This window comes from Colias eurytheme, chromosome 7 (genome assembly GCF_061535395.1).
Source record: "Colias eurytheme isolate Ceu_HAF_F1 chromosome 7, ilColEury1 Martin Lab GWU primary, whole genome shotgun sequence".
NCBI lineage: Eukaryota > Metazoa > Arthropoda > Insecta > Lepidoptera > Pieridae > Colias > Colias eurytheme.
The window spans coordinates 1,326,905-1,343,421 of NC_142986.1; the positions used below are offsets into that span (position 1 = coordinate 1,326,905).

Here is a 16,517-nt window from a genome sequence, read left to right on the forward strand (position 1 = left end):
AAAGTCGTCGTATAATTAAAAGTCACAGTTGATTTATTAATTCGGATAATTCCTCTTTCCATCATCGAACAATCGATCTACGATCTTACAAACAAAACATTAAACATCGGAAAAATCTATATCATATTATCTATACAAAGTGTTTCTTTTTATCGCATAACTAGCTGTTGCCCGCGACTTCGTCCGCGATTACGTCGTTTTTCGTCATTCGTCGTTTAAAAAAAATACGTGACACTTTATTTTTGAATGTTCTTAATTGTCTCTTATAAAAATAAACTACATTAAAATTGAATACTCTGATAAGAAAATCTTAAAATCGGAGGACATCGAAAATCTGAGGAAAACATGAATTTGATTTAAATTCTACATTACTTAGTAATTCAAATAATAATGTAGATTAACAGTTTGAGCGCATCATTATATAATATGTACCTAAGTATTAAATTACGATAGTTTACATAGTAATTTTACTAAAAACACGATGACTTTCTTTCGCGCTCGGTACAACAAACTAAGCATGTTTGTGGTACGTGGCCCGCGTCACTCGACCCCCCGCGAGTTCCCCTCCGTTACTATGCGAAAATACATTCGTCGCCCTACTGTAGGAAAAATTGTAATATTTTAAATTCGAGAAATATTGATTTCTTGTATTCGACTATTCGTTGTAGTCGAATACAAAATATATTTGAAGAAACTTAGGTTGGCCTTCAGGCAAAAGGGATCCTATCAAATGATAAACTTGACCTTGTATCTTAAAAGTAAGCATGAAAGGATCCTCTGATAATTGTTGAGCACCAAAGGATCATTTAAAACGCACTACTATAAGAGCGAATATTGTCTAAGAACTGTTTAGAATGCACATGTTCCTCTAAAAGTAGTGATTTCAAAGGTTCTGGTGTATCTTCAAACGAAAGCCGACTCCTTACTCCTCTTTAAAGCATTACAAAAAGAACATACTACGTTAATATCGCCTATACAGAAGATGATCTGTAATCAATTGTGAGGTTATAAGCAAACCCACTTTTATATTTGTCGGACCACACCACCGAATTCGTAGATTGATCTTCTATGTTTACCTCTTAAGTCATTAAGACTGTCGAAATCTGTCTACAGTAAGTCGGGCCTCTCGCTATTCGTCCGTTTCAAGAGACCAAATAGTTTCAAATCTTAATCTTTCATTAAAACAAACTTATTAATCGTACTTGTCTCAAATAATTTCATAAATAAAAATTTCATAATAATATATTATATAGGTTCATAAATAAAAAAGTTATGACAATTTATAAGTAATCACGGCGAACATTTGCTAAGGCAATCTATTGTACACTGTACAGTGTACGATAAAACGTAATTTATCTGTTATACGCTACAGTTATTCCTTTACATGTCCAGATGATGATATCAAAATTCCCCAAGGGTTTGGGGGTAAGCTGAGGTAGTAGGGGGGGCGGGGTCAAATTAACATTATGGTTACTTCTAATAGGTAAATTTTCCACACAAAATGTCCTTTAAATTATGTCGTATTATATTTTTAACCCCCGACGCAAAAAGACGGGTGTTATGTGTTTGACTGCTATGTATTTCTGTGTGTGTGTGTGTGTGTCTGTCTATGGCACCGTAGCTGGCTAACAGGTAAACCGAATTAGATGCGGCTTTTTTTTGTTAGGCAGCATATTTTCCGACGCTGGTTCTTAGATAAATTGTATCGAAATCCGTTCATCCACTTATTATACCTACATAGGGGTAAAAGTGGGAATGAAAAAAATGATATAATAATTTATTTTTAAAGATCGTTGGGAAGTTTATGAAATTATTTATTCCTTTTTCTATACACTTTTCTTCGTCTAAACGGTTAAGTTACGTGCTCCCTCTCTCTCTCTCTTCAGCCTTTAGTTACGTGCGTGAGACAGGAAACATCTAATTTGGATTTGTTGCTGGATTTGATAAAAATTGAGTATCGATTAAGCTGATCAGTGGCTACACCATACATTATTAAAAACATCCATTTAAGAAAGGAAGGAAATAGAATTTGCTCCTCTCCCCCCCTGGTTCCTAAAAAATAATATGACATAATTTAAAAGAAATTTTACGTAGAATTAGTTAGGCATTTCTTTTTTGATTTTCGATATTATATACTAATCATAATTTTTAATTACAATATTATGTAGTAACTGGTAGTAACTATTTGGTATAGGTTAGGCATTTCATTTCTTGATTTTCTTTAATAAGTTGGTACGTAAGTTTTTTAGCTCAGTTTAGTAAGAAATTTTAATAACAATTCTTTTAATTATTTATGGTAGTACGTATTTACTCAATAATTGTATGTTAAGTAGTAATTCAGCATGGGCGTAGCCACGGTGGGGCTGGGTGGGGCGCTTACCCTGGCTTTGATCTGGTAGGTACCAATTGTGAAGGGGAGTGGGCGTGGGCGTTGGCGTGGGCCTGGGAGTGGGCGTGGGAGTGGAAGCATGAAAATAAAAACAATTATTGTTGCCCCACCTTGAGCCCATGGTCATAGGTCCCATAGTCACTATTCCACGCGGACGAAGTTGCGGGCACAGCTAGTAGACAAATATAATCAGAAAGCTTTGAACTCCTAAGCTCAACCATAAAAGATAGACATTAATTATGATGTCGGGAGATATTTTTTATATAATATGGAGAACATTTCTTTCATACTAATAATTGTACCAAGTTTCGTTTAAATCCGTCGAGTAGTTTTTGTTTCTATAACGGTTATACAGACAGACAGACGGACAAAAATTTTTGGCGTCAGTGTCGATCCCTAATCACCTCGTGATAGTTATTTAGGAAATATATTTCATGTACAGAATTGACCTCTACAGATTTAATATAAGTATTATTCATATAATTAGATGCCAATTTCCATGTAACGTTAAATTCGACTATACAATAACTAACAGACAACGCAGGTTACTCTCGTTTCCGTAAATTGAGGCGGCTACATATTCGGTCCTCATAACTTCACTTTTTGTGAACGAAACGACAGCGCGGTTTAATTCGATGCCAATACCATCAAAAAAAGGAAATATTTTTAATTGTGAAAAAATATTATGATTTACACTATTAATACTATTTTAACATTAACACAAAATATAAGACTGTGAGTGTGTAAAAATAAATCCAGCTAGTTTCACATCAAACTTATGTTTTTAATTAGGTATACGACATGAAAATATATTAATTACCATGCAATAATCATACAGGTAAATACTGAACAAAAGTATTAACAGTCAAAGTATATTTTTACTTACAACATGTAAATGATGAAGGAATAATAATTATCAACGAACTAACCTTTTTGTATTATTGTTTATAAATATAAATTCATAAACAATAAATTTATAAAGAATAGAAAAAATTCGACCACTAAAGAATGCTGGTTCGAGTCCCGCCTCGTTATCGAATTTTTAAAACACGAAGATTTTTAAAAATGTAACCAATGAACACAATCAATATTAGATTAACCTCATTAACTGTAATGGTGTCTAGTTTGACTTAAAATAATAAACATCTACCCTCACTTTTAAAAATGTAGTATATTCACACGAATTATAAGCGCACCTTATAGGGAAGGGAAGATATGGGTTAAAGAGTTAAATAAATAAATAACATAATTATATTTAAATTATTAATTTTTAACATTGTGTTCAGTAGTGTTAACATGTAAATTGATTTGATTTTTACGAAATCTCATAGATGGCGCTGTTTCAAATTTGTATACTAATAAATTCATTAAACTGATTCTCTGCCCAAATTACGTAAATGACATAGTTTTTATTGTGTAAAGCTAGATAATAGCGTGGCTTACCCGAAACCAACATTTAAACATGAGTCTTTAGATTGTACGCTGTCGTAATACACGCAACACGTAAGAAAAAAAAAGGTTCACAGCTCCTCCCCCGGAGGTGATAGCATGATAATATGTTTAAAAAAGCGTCACCCGACCTGTTAGTAATATTCATGCAAAATTTGAAGTCAATCTATGCAGTACTTTTCGAGATTAGCCTGGACAAACATACAGACAAACAGACAAACAGACAAACAGACAAACAGACAAAAATTCTAAAAACTATGTTTTTGGCTTCTATATCGATTATAGATCATGGATTATGTATTCTTTTAAAAAAATATTCAATGTACAGTTTTGACTTTCCTACGATTTTATTATATGTATAGATATGCATAAAAGCAACACTCATTTTCACAATATCATGTACCTACTTTCTGGCCTTCAAGTCATAGTTTACTACTAGTTCGAAGGTCAGGGTCTGTACATTACCTTGTACTTATTACTTGTAAATAAATCTAAGTTATTTCTAATTTAATATAGTCCCTACACGGTAATACAAACATGACATGCGTTTACGTAATTTTCATGCTGCGTTAGCGTCTAAAATATCAAACTTTAGAGACGATTTATCTATTTTAAATGACTCCTACTATCCTACTAATATTATTAATGCGAAATTCTGTATGTTTGTTTATTTTGTTACTCCGTCACGCAAAACTGCTGAACCGATTTAGATGAAATTTGGTGAAGATATAGCTTGAGCTTGAGAAGAACATAGGATAAGTTTTATCCCGAAAATTCCACGGGAACGGGAACTGTGTGTGTTGTTCTTTGACTAGGCTGGCGAAACCGTGGGCGGATAGCTAGTAAATAAATATCAATATCAAATTTGAACAAAAGATTAAAACAAAAACGTCAAATAATTGGTAAATCTATCTGATGTTTAAATAAGGGATAATCAAGCTTCAGCCGATTTTAAAGGAGAAACGATACCTGTAATTAAAGAACTCAAAGAGATTGTTTTATTAATTAAACGTTGCATTTAGTCTGGGATTTGCTTCGCTCTTGTTTTTATTAACGTCTCGACGTCTTTGCAACGTTTGTCTTGCTCGAGATTACGGGCTCTTAGACCGGGAGATACTGACACAATATTTCGAGTCATTTGTAACAGGATGGCGGTTCTACAGGGGTCTTAGTACGCAATACGAAATTCGTTTGACTTTCGCTATTTTCCGACGAGTTCGACTAACGCCCACGCGACTAAGCCGCCAGTACCAGCGTTCACACCATCATTTTTCTTTTTGTCATTGCGTACTAAGAACCCTGTAGAACCGCCATCCTGTTACAAATGACTCGAAATTTTGTGTCAGTATCTCCCGGTCTATCTGTTCAGATGTTTCTATTGATAACGGTTTTTAATTTGTGTAAAACCCTTTTTGAAGGATGGAGGCAGAACAGTAATGAGAAAGCCTTCAAGACTAATAATATTATTACGATATTGTTAACTTTAAAACAATGTTGTATGATTATTACTTTGATTATTTTTTATGATAAACTAGCCTAATAGATAAATCTATAATAAGATACATTTATCTACCAGAATATTTGGGAGATTAAAAATCAGCTGTGTCCACAAAATAAGTTTACCCATAAATTATATATCCGATGATTCCAATTAGATAGAAATACCTTATGATTAAATGAAGATTGAATCAAGTTCAGCAAAAAAAACTATATCTTAAAAGGCAATAAACCCAGTGTATGCATAATTATAAAAAGCACAAATTGCAATATCAATGTTGTAGAAAGATGAACATTAAATAAAACGAAATGTTATAAAAATACGCTCTCAAAGAAAAACTATTAAGGCAATTGGACGGAGAATTCTCATATTTATTGCTGATTTATTATAAAAATAATTAATTCCTTAGCAAGCGGGTTTTCATTGAAAATAAACGAGTGCTGAGCAACGAGAGAAACGCTACATAGTGGAAAACGTTTTACAGGACCTTTAATCCCTTGAGGGGAACTGTGGCTATTCACAACCCGTCGAGTACTGCATTATACTGTTGTGTAATTCATTTATAAACTGCACTTTTTACGGGTTTTTATAAATGTAAAAGATTTATGGTCGAATGTTTCTTATTCTATTTTGTAATGAGTTGTGTAAAAAATTGTAAATGGCTTTAGTTGAATTAGTATTTACTGAAAGACAATTATGCGAATTATAAGGAATGTTTATCAAACAATCGAACTTTTCAACGTAAATTTATACGTACGTCTTTAATAAAAATATCCAATATTTTTATACAATTTTTGTTACTCTGTGTTGAATGAGGTTTTCAAAATTTTGTGTCTTATTTATTTTACAGTCTATTAGAAACATGTCGTCAAGACCCGCTCCCGCAGAAATTTCTAGCAATTTCTTGCAGTGCAACCACGAAAATATTTCATTCATGCATTCCGCTCAGTTAGAGGGATGCTCGAAATAAAAACGATGCTTAAATAAACGACGGGTTCATGAAAATGTTAATAATTTTTATTGCTCTCGAGATAGCAGCGAGATTATTTATTTAGGAATCCCGCCTCGCTTAAGGCTGCAGTCTAGCAAAATTGCGTTTTCAACAAGTTATTTGACAATTTTTTCCCGGCTAATGAAATGATAAACTGAATTTTTTTTTCTTGTTTATCAATTAGTGTTATATACGCAATGCGCGTGAATTTTTTCACATTTATAAAGTTACTTTATGTTACCTTAATCAGGCCTTCAAGATAAGTCTCTTTCCCCCAAAGACATTTCGAGCTAAGTTTGTGCACTCACTACGTTGCAACCGATTACAATTTATACAATCTGATCAGCGCATTATTATCCTTATATAGTCGTTATTAAAAACTGCTGAATACAATTGCCGAAAAACTTATGATTTTCCTAATTAGAACGTTATAAATTCATTAAATTTCCCATTTTTTGCCTTACAAAATCTATTGATAAATACTGCTAAAAGTTATTTTTTCCATTAATTTATTCGAGTTGGTTGAAGACCAATGAGTATTAATCCTTTAAATTTTTTTTTTTGAATTTTGATAATTCTTTAAATTTTAAAAACATATTTTAAATAGCTAGGAAAAATCCTAGCGAATTTCTTCAGTCGCGCTCCTTGGGCCGGAGCGTTCTGACGTGTGCTCTACGCTCGATTTTCCTTCATACCGAAGTGAAAGTTGCTCTACTTCATTAAATTTAATATTTTTGTTAATTGATTATTTTTATCTTAGTTTTGTGCAAATATTCGTATTTTTAAACATTTGATTTCGATATGGAAAATAAACGAAAAAAATACGCGTGTAACTACTAGAAAAAAAATTATCTTCGAATATAAAGTTAATGAAACCAAATAGATTGCAAAGGTGATTGGCAACAATTTCTTTATTTTACGGGGTCAGTAAAGGGATGTATATTTCTTTAAAACTAAAGTAAGCTCATTAATTTTCTTATAAAATATTTTTTTTTGAAGTTCCAAAAATGTTTATTTTTCGTTTGAGAAATACGAAATATAATATAAACTTGTATTGAGAACTTGAACTTCCCAAGTTCATCCGGGGAAATCCCCATACGGGGAAAATGATTTGTTTACTCCAAAATTATATGCCGAGGTGTTTTAATTTTTTCTTCTAGTCATTTTCAACGTAGCGGCATGTTGATTGATTATTAATTTTGTAACTTAAATACAGGATGTTGTTTTTATATTCTGATCTTACAGACGCGCTGACAAATTTAGTCCGCCATTTTTAGTTTAGTCCACCAACTCTAAGTACCAATATTAAAACGAATGGATTATCATCACATCATCAAAACTCAGATGTAATGGAAGATCACAATAACATAGAAAATTCAGTGGGTGTTGAGAACTAAACAAACACAAGTAACAGAGACGCGAAGAATAAAAAAAGAGGACGAAAACGATAATTCGTTGATGCTTTCCCTTTTTGACGTATTGTTAGGGTACATCACCAATCTGCAAAAAACAAAACTGATGATTCCCAATTGCTGATTAAAAATGAAAAACAAATAATCGACAACAGTGGTGAAAATTTGCTGATCACAATGAAACATCCTTCAGTGGTAGCAGATTTACTCATTTAAAATGTATCGGTGAACAGCGTAAAGGAGAGGAGGACAGGAAAACATTATGAATGTGGATGGTGGATTGTATACAGGGTGTAATCGTTAAGTATGTGCAGGCGATTATGACGTTATTATTGCAGGTATCAAAAAACTTAAAACTGATATCGAAATTACTTTACCTAATGAGCAAAATGACAATAATAACTTTTTAAAAGTATAACGAGAAATATCTAAAAAATTTACTTTATACACTCCCATATCAAAAAGGGAAAATGGGACTAGTAGAAGTTAAATGTCTAATTCCGGCAAAAGACATGAATGCGGAAGATGCGGTTAAAAATAAAAAAAATAATATTTGAAATACAATGCAAAAAATAACACTTTTTTCATAGATAAGAATCATGACTATTTTTTCCAAATTCAGGGACAACTAAATGTTTGCAGAAGCAGAAGTCTGCTTATTTGCTGTTTGGACTGGAGTGAATCAATCGTTAAAAATAGAATATATAAAAAAGTATGTAACGTTTAGGCAAAATAAAATGATGGACCATTATCAAGATTTTACATAAATTGCCTACTGTCAGAATTGATTGATTCGAGACTTCAGCATTCGATGCCCATCAAGGACCCATCCTATACCTATCATTCAAGCGATTGAAAAAAAAAGAGATAAATCCAGTGCAACCGATAAAGCATCAGAATGCTAGCAAAAGATTTATTAGGTTTATCAATATAAATCTATATATTATACATAATATAATAAATCTGTAGAAGACGCGAAGACCGACATCCGCGCGGACGGAGTCGCGGGCGGAAGCTAGTCAGAAATAAATATCTTTTGTTTTCATTTGCGTATTTTTCTATTTTATAATTTTTTAACACAAACATTACATTTTTTTTATTATATACAAAATTTGTTTATCCGTTTTATTAGTTAAACTGACCAACTTTCACTAAGAAACTTAGGTCGAAAAAAATGTATAGAGATATGCATTTTGTATGGAAAGCTTATTTTTTTTTATATTTCGTCCAAATTTCTTTGTAAAAGTTGATCAGTTATATAAACATGAAGTTGAAGATATCAATAGAAAGTATTCGCAAATTTTGTGTACTGATAAAAAAAATCACCCGGTGTAATTTTCACGAAAATTGTTTCAAATTGTCATTTTTGGTACTTATTACGAATATTAAATTATGCATACGAATGATTTAATTTTTAAAAATTAAGTGGAGCAACTTTCCCTTAGTACATTTGTATTATTTACATATAGGATGACAGGATGCATTTGTTTGCACTACTAGACCAAGCCCTTAAGGCGATTGTAATTTGAATCCTAAATTGACATTATTTATTTTAAGTACCTCGCGAAATGCATGGGCTTTTTTTGTTATGGTAATGATGTGATTCTTTACGTCGATTGAAATTTAAATCTACGCGGTGGGGACGAATCGCCTTAACTTGTGATGGAATTTTAATGTTCTGTTTACTTACTATTAATGTGTTGTTTGGATATTAAAGTTGATGATGAAGATTTGTTTGAATAATTTTTTGTTGTATTTTATTATAATATATTTCGTTTATTTAGTTGGTAGGTAAGACTGATATATTTAGGTGTTTTAATTGAAATAGACTATTTTATAATTTCTAAGTTGGCACATGTTACATTGATTAATATATTTAGGTGTTACAATGGAAATATATTTTATCATTTCTATAATTCATTCCTTAATAATAATTGAATGCAACAAATCATTACAATAATTGAATTATCATCCTTAAAAATTTAAAATCAACCCCTTCGCAAATACCAACTGGTCATCGTAAATGCACATACATATTTACATAAAACAAAACAAGCCAATCAAGTAACAGCACTATATATTCATTGAAGCCGCAACACAGTCGTTTCGATGCAAGGAACTAAAACGATTACAAGCCTGCACCCAGGAGCATCGGCTAGTAATAAATACGGGTAGTTAGAACGAATTTTATAGTGCTAGAATGTTTTATATTGAAATATAATTTGATGTAACAACATTTTGTATGTATTAATTTTAATATACGAAAATCTTAAAGTTTATCTGGCACATAACTAATTCTATGAAATTTGGAATTAAAATCGTTGAAGGCTTAAACTTTTGATTTTGTAAACTTATCAAAGATCGGTAACAATTCAATCATATAATGAGTTTAAGCGTGATTTTAGTTTTTAAACTATTTTTATTATGTGCTAAGAATAAATCCTGACACGTAAAAACTAACATGTTGATCAAAATGATTTCCATTTAAAGGACACGACTAAAATTTCGTCTAGCCTCTGTAACCTCTACAGTGTAACCAAATCGACTACAAACGTCTCAACTTAAAAGAGCATATACATACATATATATAACACTCGGGCACTCGCGGTAAAAATTCATAAATAAAGGGCAGTTCCATTTTTCCACCACCAAGTAGGTATTGTGGTGAAATATTTATTTGCAGAGAGCGCTTACGGCTCTGTTTACCGAACGTGACATATAAATAACATTGAGATGGATTTTGATAAGGGTACCTTTAGGAAATATTGAAAACGGTACGAGAGCTTAATATTTACCGTTCCGCCGGTTACAACGGGAAGGAAAACTTATATGATAGTGATAAATGAAAGGGGAGACTATTTGTTTAGATACAATTGTGTTAAGGAACAATGATTCGGATTATACGGAGTGTAATAATATTTTTACGCTGGTCATAATAAAAGTATAGTGTGCACTTTGGAAAGATATAATATTTTACGTAGGTACGTATGGGCTGTAAAATATCTATTTTATATTTTATAAAGGATATATCAAACTATTATTTAGATGTTTCTATGAGTTTGAGCTTGTGCTTAAAATATAGAACTTCTTCAATCTTATAAACCTAAATTTAAATAAAACCTAAATTTTATTCAATAACAACTACCTACTATTCGTACAGAACTACGAAATACCAAAATTCAAGTTGAACTATTTTACCTAAACTACCAGAAGCTAAATTTCATTCAATTAGTATTTACCCATATAGAACTTCGTAAGCACCAACATTTGTACAACTTGTGATATTAGTTTTATAGTATTGAAAAAGCTTTATAAATTAGATTTATATAAATTTTATTGTAAAAAAATCGATCATGAGGCCAGCGCCTTTCGCCTCGTAATCGAGAAAAATCTCATTAACCACCTATCCAGTTATAAAACTATGTACATTATTCAATAGTAGGTAACTTCTATTGGAAAACAATTATAATTATTCAATAGTAACTTCTATTCGCAAATAACTATAGAAACAAGCATTAATTACCCATTTTATTTACAGTTATAGAAAGCGGGGACGAGCCGGCAGTATGCACGGACAGGCGGACCCTCGTACTGGCCAACCACCAGAGCACAGCAGATGTTCCCATGCTGATGACGGCCTGGAACCCCAGGCCGGGCGTCCTCTCCAACCTTATGTGGATCATGGACCGCGTGTTCAAGTTCACCAACTTTGGGATTGTGAGCGTGCTGCATAAGGACTTCTTTATACAGGCGGTGAGTGTTGATGTAGATACTTTTTAGGTTGTTGAGAGTTATTGTTTTGTAGTTTTGAATGAATAGTGTGAATATATTTGGGAGTGAAGAATTGAAGAGCTACAGGTTACAGCAGGATAATTGTCATGTAATGTGTATGTTATTAGAAGGTAGTTGACTAGGCACGAAAGAAGACGCTTAACTAATACTAAAACCGTAAATAAGCATGTGTTTGAACTATAAGCTAAGAAACAGTTTTTTGTGAATTTGGTGTTATCGTATATTTTTAAATTCAATAAACCTTTTAGAATACGTTAAAGTATAGATAGATAAATACATCAATGTATGTAATGGAATATGTAATTCATCATCATTGGCCATTTGCGTCTATTTCAGACGATTATCGTAGTCAGTAAGGAGTCTATCTATTACACTTCTTATGATGGCTATGTAGCCCAATACGCGATGCACAGGTGCGCCCACATTTGGGACACCTGTGTTCTCCAGGGAGTTGAGCGGAGACGGGTAGTTGTGTTTGGGCGTGTCGTTTTTGTCTTCTATCAGCCAGTTTAGAAAACCAAGTCTGATCGTGGTTTCTGCAACCTTCCCGTAATTGTGAGCGCCATCTCTCACGGTTGCTCGCGTACTCTTGCCATTTGGATACGTCTAAGTTGAATGACTGCATATCTCGCTTTGCGCAGTCTTTAAATCGTAATAGCGGTCGGCCGATACGCCTTTTTCCAATGGCAAGTTGGCTGAATAGCACCTGTCGGTCGGGGCAGTCGTGTGGGTTCCATTCGATGCACATGGCCCAGCCAGCGAAGACGTCTTTCTTTGAGTATTGCAATGACGCTTGACATATTGCAGATCTTAAGGACATTTTCGTGAGTAACTTTGTCACGCCATGTAATTCCCAGAATTTTTCGAAGACAACGCAGATGGAAAGCATTGAGACGTCTTTCGTGGTTGGCATAAGATGTCCAGGTTTCTGACGCGTATAATAAAACACTAAGCACACATGCCCTGTAAACAGCTACTTTTGTTGGGATTGTCAGATATTTATTATCCCAGACCCGATCATTCAGCTTGCCAAACATAGTAGCAGCCCTGCCTATACGCACGTCAATCTCGGCATCCTGAGCAAGTATGTTTGACAGAGTTGATCCGAGGTATTTAAAATTATCGACAATTCGCAGCTGGGAACCGTTCAGGGTTATCTGAGGGATTGCTTGTAGTCCCTGTGTCATAATAACTGTTTTCTCTGTGTTGATGGACATAGAGAAGAGGTCGCAAGCATGTGAAAATTTGTCCAGCAGTACTTGGAGTTCCTCTGGAGATTCGGCTACAAATGCAGCGTCGTCGGCAAAAAGTAGGGAGTTCACATAAAGGTCTTCGCGTTTTTGCTTTGATCGGAGTCTGGACAGATTGTACAATTTGCCATCGTGTCTGCTGTGCAAGTGTATACCATTCGTCTCATCTCCAAAAGCAATCCTGAACAACACTGAAAAGAAAATTCCAAAAAGGGTGGGGGCCAACACACATCCTTGACGTACACCCCTGTTGACAGAAAAAGGATCAGATTTGCTTCCAGCAAATAACACGGAAGCACACATCCCCTCATGAAAAAGTTTGATAATTCGAAGTAATTTGGGGGGGCAACCGATTTTCGTTAGGATGTCGTACAGACCTGAGCGGCTCACCGAGTCAAAAGCCTTACTAATATCGATGAACACAATGCAAAGAGGTGTGTTTTGTTCGCGGCATTTCTCTTGGAGTTGTTTAAGAGTGAATATCAGATCGGTGGTAGACCGTTTGGATCGAAATCCACATTGACTTTCGGGATAGACACGTTCTGCTAGTTTCTGCACGCGCGTCAATACGATTCTGCCGAGTACCTTACCCGCGATGCTGAGCAGAGAAATGCCTCGGTATTTGTTGCAGTCCCCACGGTCGCCTCTACCTTTGTAGATAGTCACAATGTTGGCATCCCGCATTTCCTTGGGAAGGTATTCTTGTTCCCAACAGTTTAAAAAGAATCTATGGAGAATAGGAAGCACACACTTGAGTTTTAAGACTTCTCCACAGATTTCGTCGGGCCCAGCGCTTTTGCCATTTTTTAGACTATAGGTGGCAGTCTGCAGTTCAGTAAGCGTTGGTGGGGCGTCCAATTCGTTATGAGCTTGCACGTGAGGAAGGCCAGTTAGAGCTTCGGGCGAAATTTGTACGGGAGTTGACAGAAGAGTACCAAAGTGTTCGGCCCAACGGTGCAGTTTGCGGTTATTGTCGTTAATTGGTGTGCCATCAAGTTCTTTAAGTAAGAGAGGCTTCCTGGGCTGGGGGCCTATGGCTTGATTTATTCCTGAAAATAAACCACCCAAGTCCCCTGTGTCAGCGCAACGCTGGATGTTAGTACACATATCTTCCCAGTACTTATTTGCATAGTAGCGGGAGTTGCGTTGCAAGAGCGCTTTCGCCTTAGCAAGTGCAGTGCGAGTGGTGTTGTTTAGTTCTAATCGGTATGATTTTGCAGCATTGCGCTTAGATATTATTAGGGGTGTTAGTTTGTCGCAGTAGAAGGAAAACCAATCGTTGCTTTGTTTTTTGTGTACCCCAAAAGTGTCAGCAGCCTCTCTCGTGAATAAAAGTTTAAGCTGAATCCATTGATCCTCCAGGCTTGCATCATGGTCCCAGGAATCTATTGCATCTTTGACTCTGTTTTCATAAGCTTCAATCAGCTCTGGGACTCGAGTAGAAAGTGCATTTAGCTTTGGTAGAGCTCGTGGACGGGATGAGTGGATCCTTTTAGCTGTAAGACGTAGCCTGCTCGCTACCAGAGAGTGATCTGTATTACAGTCTGCGCTCTGAAAGGACCTTGTGTGAAGAACTTCCCGGAGATGCCGCCTTCTTGTCAGAATCAGATCGAGTTGGTGCCAGTGACCTGAACGTGGGTGTTTCCACGAAACTTTGTGCGTAGATTTGCCCTTGAAGTAAGTGTTCGTAATGCAGAGTTGGTATTGCATGCAAAATTCCAGTAGACGCTGGCCATTCTCGTTCATCCTTCCAACCCCCTCCCTACCCAAGCAGCTCGACCAGATTGTGTGATCTGACCCTACGCGAGCGTTGAAATCACCCAGGATGACTACTCTTTCAGTACTGGGGATTTTGCGAAGAACTTCGCTGAGTTCACTGTAGAAATTGTCTTTAGTCTCGGGTTGGGAACCCAGGGTGGGCGCATAGGCTGATAGAATTGAAATTGGGCCACATTTTGAATGGAGACGAACACTCATAAGACGCTCTGAGATTCCCTCTGGGCTTTCAATTGCACATAACAGATCGTTCCTGACTGCGAAACCAACACCGTAGCAGCTAGGTTGACATGGATTACGTCCCTTCCAGAAAAACGTATAATATCTCTCACGAATTGAGCCTTCATCAGGCAAGCGAGTTTCTTGCAATCCTGCGATACTTATATTTAGATCGTGTAATTCCTTATCTATAACCGCCGTTTTGCGCAGATCTTGTGCACAGTTGGAACTTTCGCTGGTGTTAGGAAAGCCTGTCCTCATGGTACGGACATTCCATGTTGCAAAGCGCATGGTATTGTGAGCTGGGTCAAAGTTCGTAATTATATGTGTGGCAGGTGAAGTGGTATCCGATTCGACACTCTAGTTTTGTTAGTGTCCCTTCCACCCAAAAGGGACAGGTCGTTTCGGGGACGGACTAGTACCTTATTGGCCGGGGGCTGCCCGGCTGGAGCGGGCGGTAACTAGTCAATGGATTACGATGAATCCTCCCACTGTCGGAAGCGGCCCCTGGCGCCCGCGCTTACGTCCATGCGCGCAGACTTAAAACCGGTAACTGCCGCTTCCCGTGTTGTTTCTCACTTAGATGGTAGGAGTGAGTGAAGTTTCCTCTCCACTTAAAGACTACTTTGCCTGGGACATGATTAAGGAAGCATAGGCTTGCCCAGCACCTATGTCACCCTCTCGGCTTACCTGACTTGATCCATAGGAACGGGGTACCGCTACGTATGGAGCCAGGGCAGCTGCAGGAACTTGCCGATTTGTCCAGTTGGACCAGACCTACGCCTAACGATAGTTCCAATATCGGGTTTATTTTCGGAGTTTTCCTTCTCTTAGACGAATTACAAACCAATGTTCACGAAGTCCGTCTCTCCGTGGGATAAAGAGGGGAAAAGAGAGGAATAAGGTAAAGGACACTACTAGTATGGAAAGGGGGAGATACTAGTAGAGGCTCGAGGTGTCCGGGAACGCGTACCCGAATTTCCTGAGAGGTCGGATAAAGTGACCAAGCAGGAAACCCTCTGGACCTAATATATGTAATATAACTATGTAATATAATATGTAATTAAAACACCAATTATTTTATCATCCCATTCCATGAATATGCATTAATACTTAAGCACATCAAACTAAAATAATGCCATTCCGTTTTATACGACCAAACAAACATAATCAAGCCGAAATTAATTTTCATACTCAATCTGTCATCGCGGAAGCCATGTTGTAGGCATTATTCAATTATCATCGGGCTGCATTAAATGAGATTGCTTTCAATAACATGATGCGTTTAAACTTAACGAGGTAGTCTGTGTTACGGTAATGAGATATTGGAAGATGTTAATTAAATTTCGCGATAATGTTTGGATTTTTAATCAGCTCTATAGAATAAACAATAAACTTATATAGGTAGTTACCCAGTTAAAAAAAAAGACGGGTTGCACTCCGGGAGTGCCGGCAGAAGTGAAAACTTGATTATTAACGTTGAGCATGTTTGATATCCATCCGTCTTACGCTTTTTCGGTCACGTGTCCTGACGCGAGTTTTAGATTTTATACCCATTACAGAAAAAGTGCTCAACGCCGCTAAAGAAGTTTTCACTTCAAAAAAATCTAAAAAACACGAAGTTATTGTATTGCCACCGATCCTTAATATGTGTACAAAGTTTGAATTAAACCGTCCGTTTAGAGAGAAAATAGAGGCTTAAAGCTAACAGCATGATAATATAAAAATTAAAAAGTCTTCA

General features: G+C 35.7%; 1 long non-coding RNA gene across 1 annotated transcript in view; it reads left to right on the forward strand.

The window, feature by feature from the left end:
• LOC149906882 (uncharacterized) overlaps positions 1–16,517 on the forward strand; it is a 291,557-nt gene that overhangs the window by 174,949 nt on the left and 100,091 nt on the right. The gene's annotated exons all lie outside the window — the stretch shown is intronic.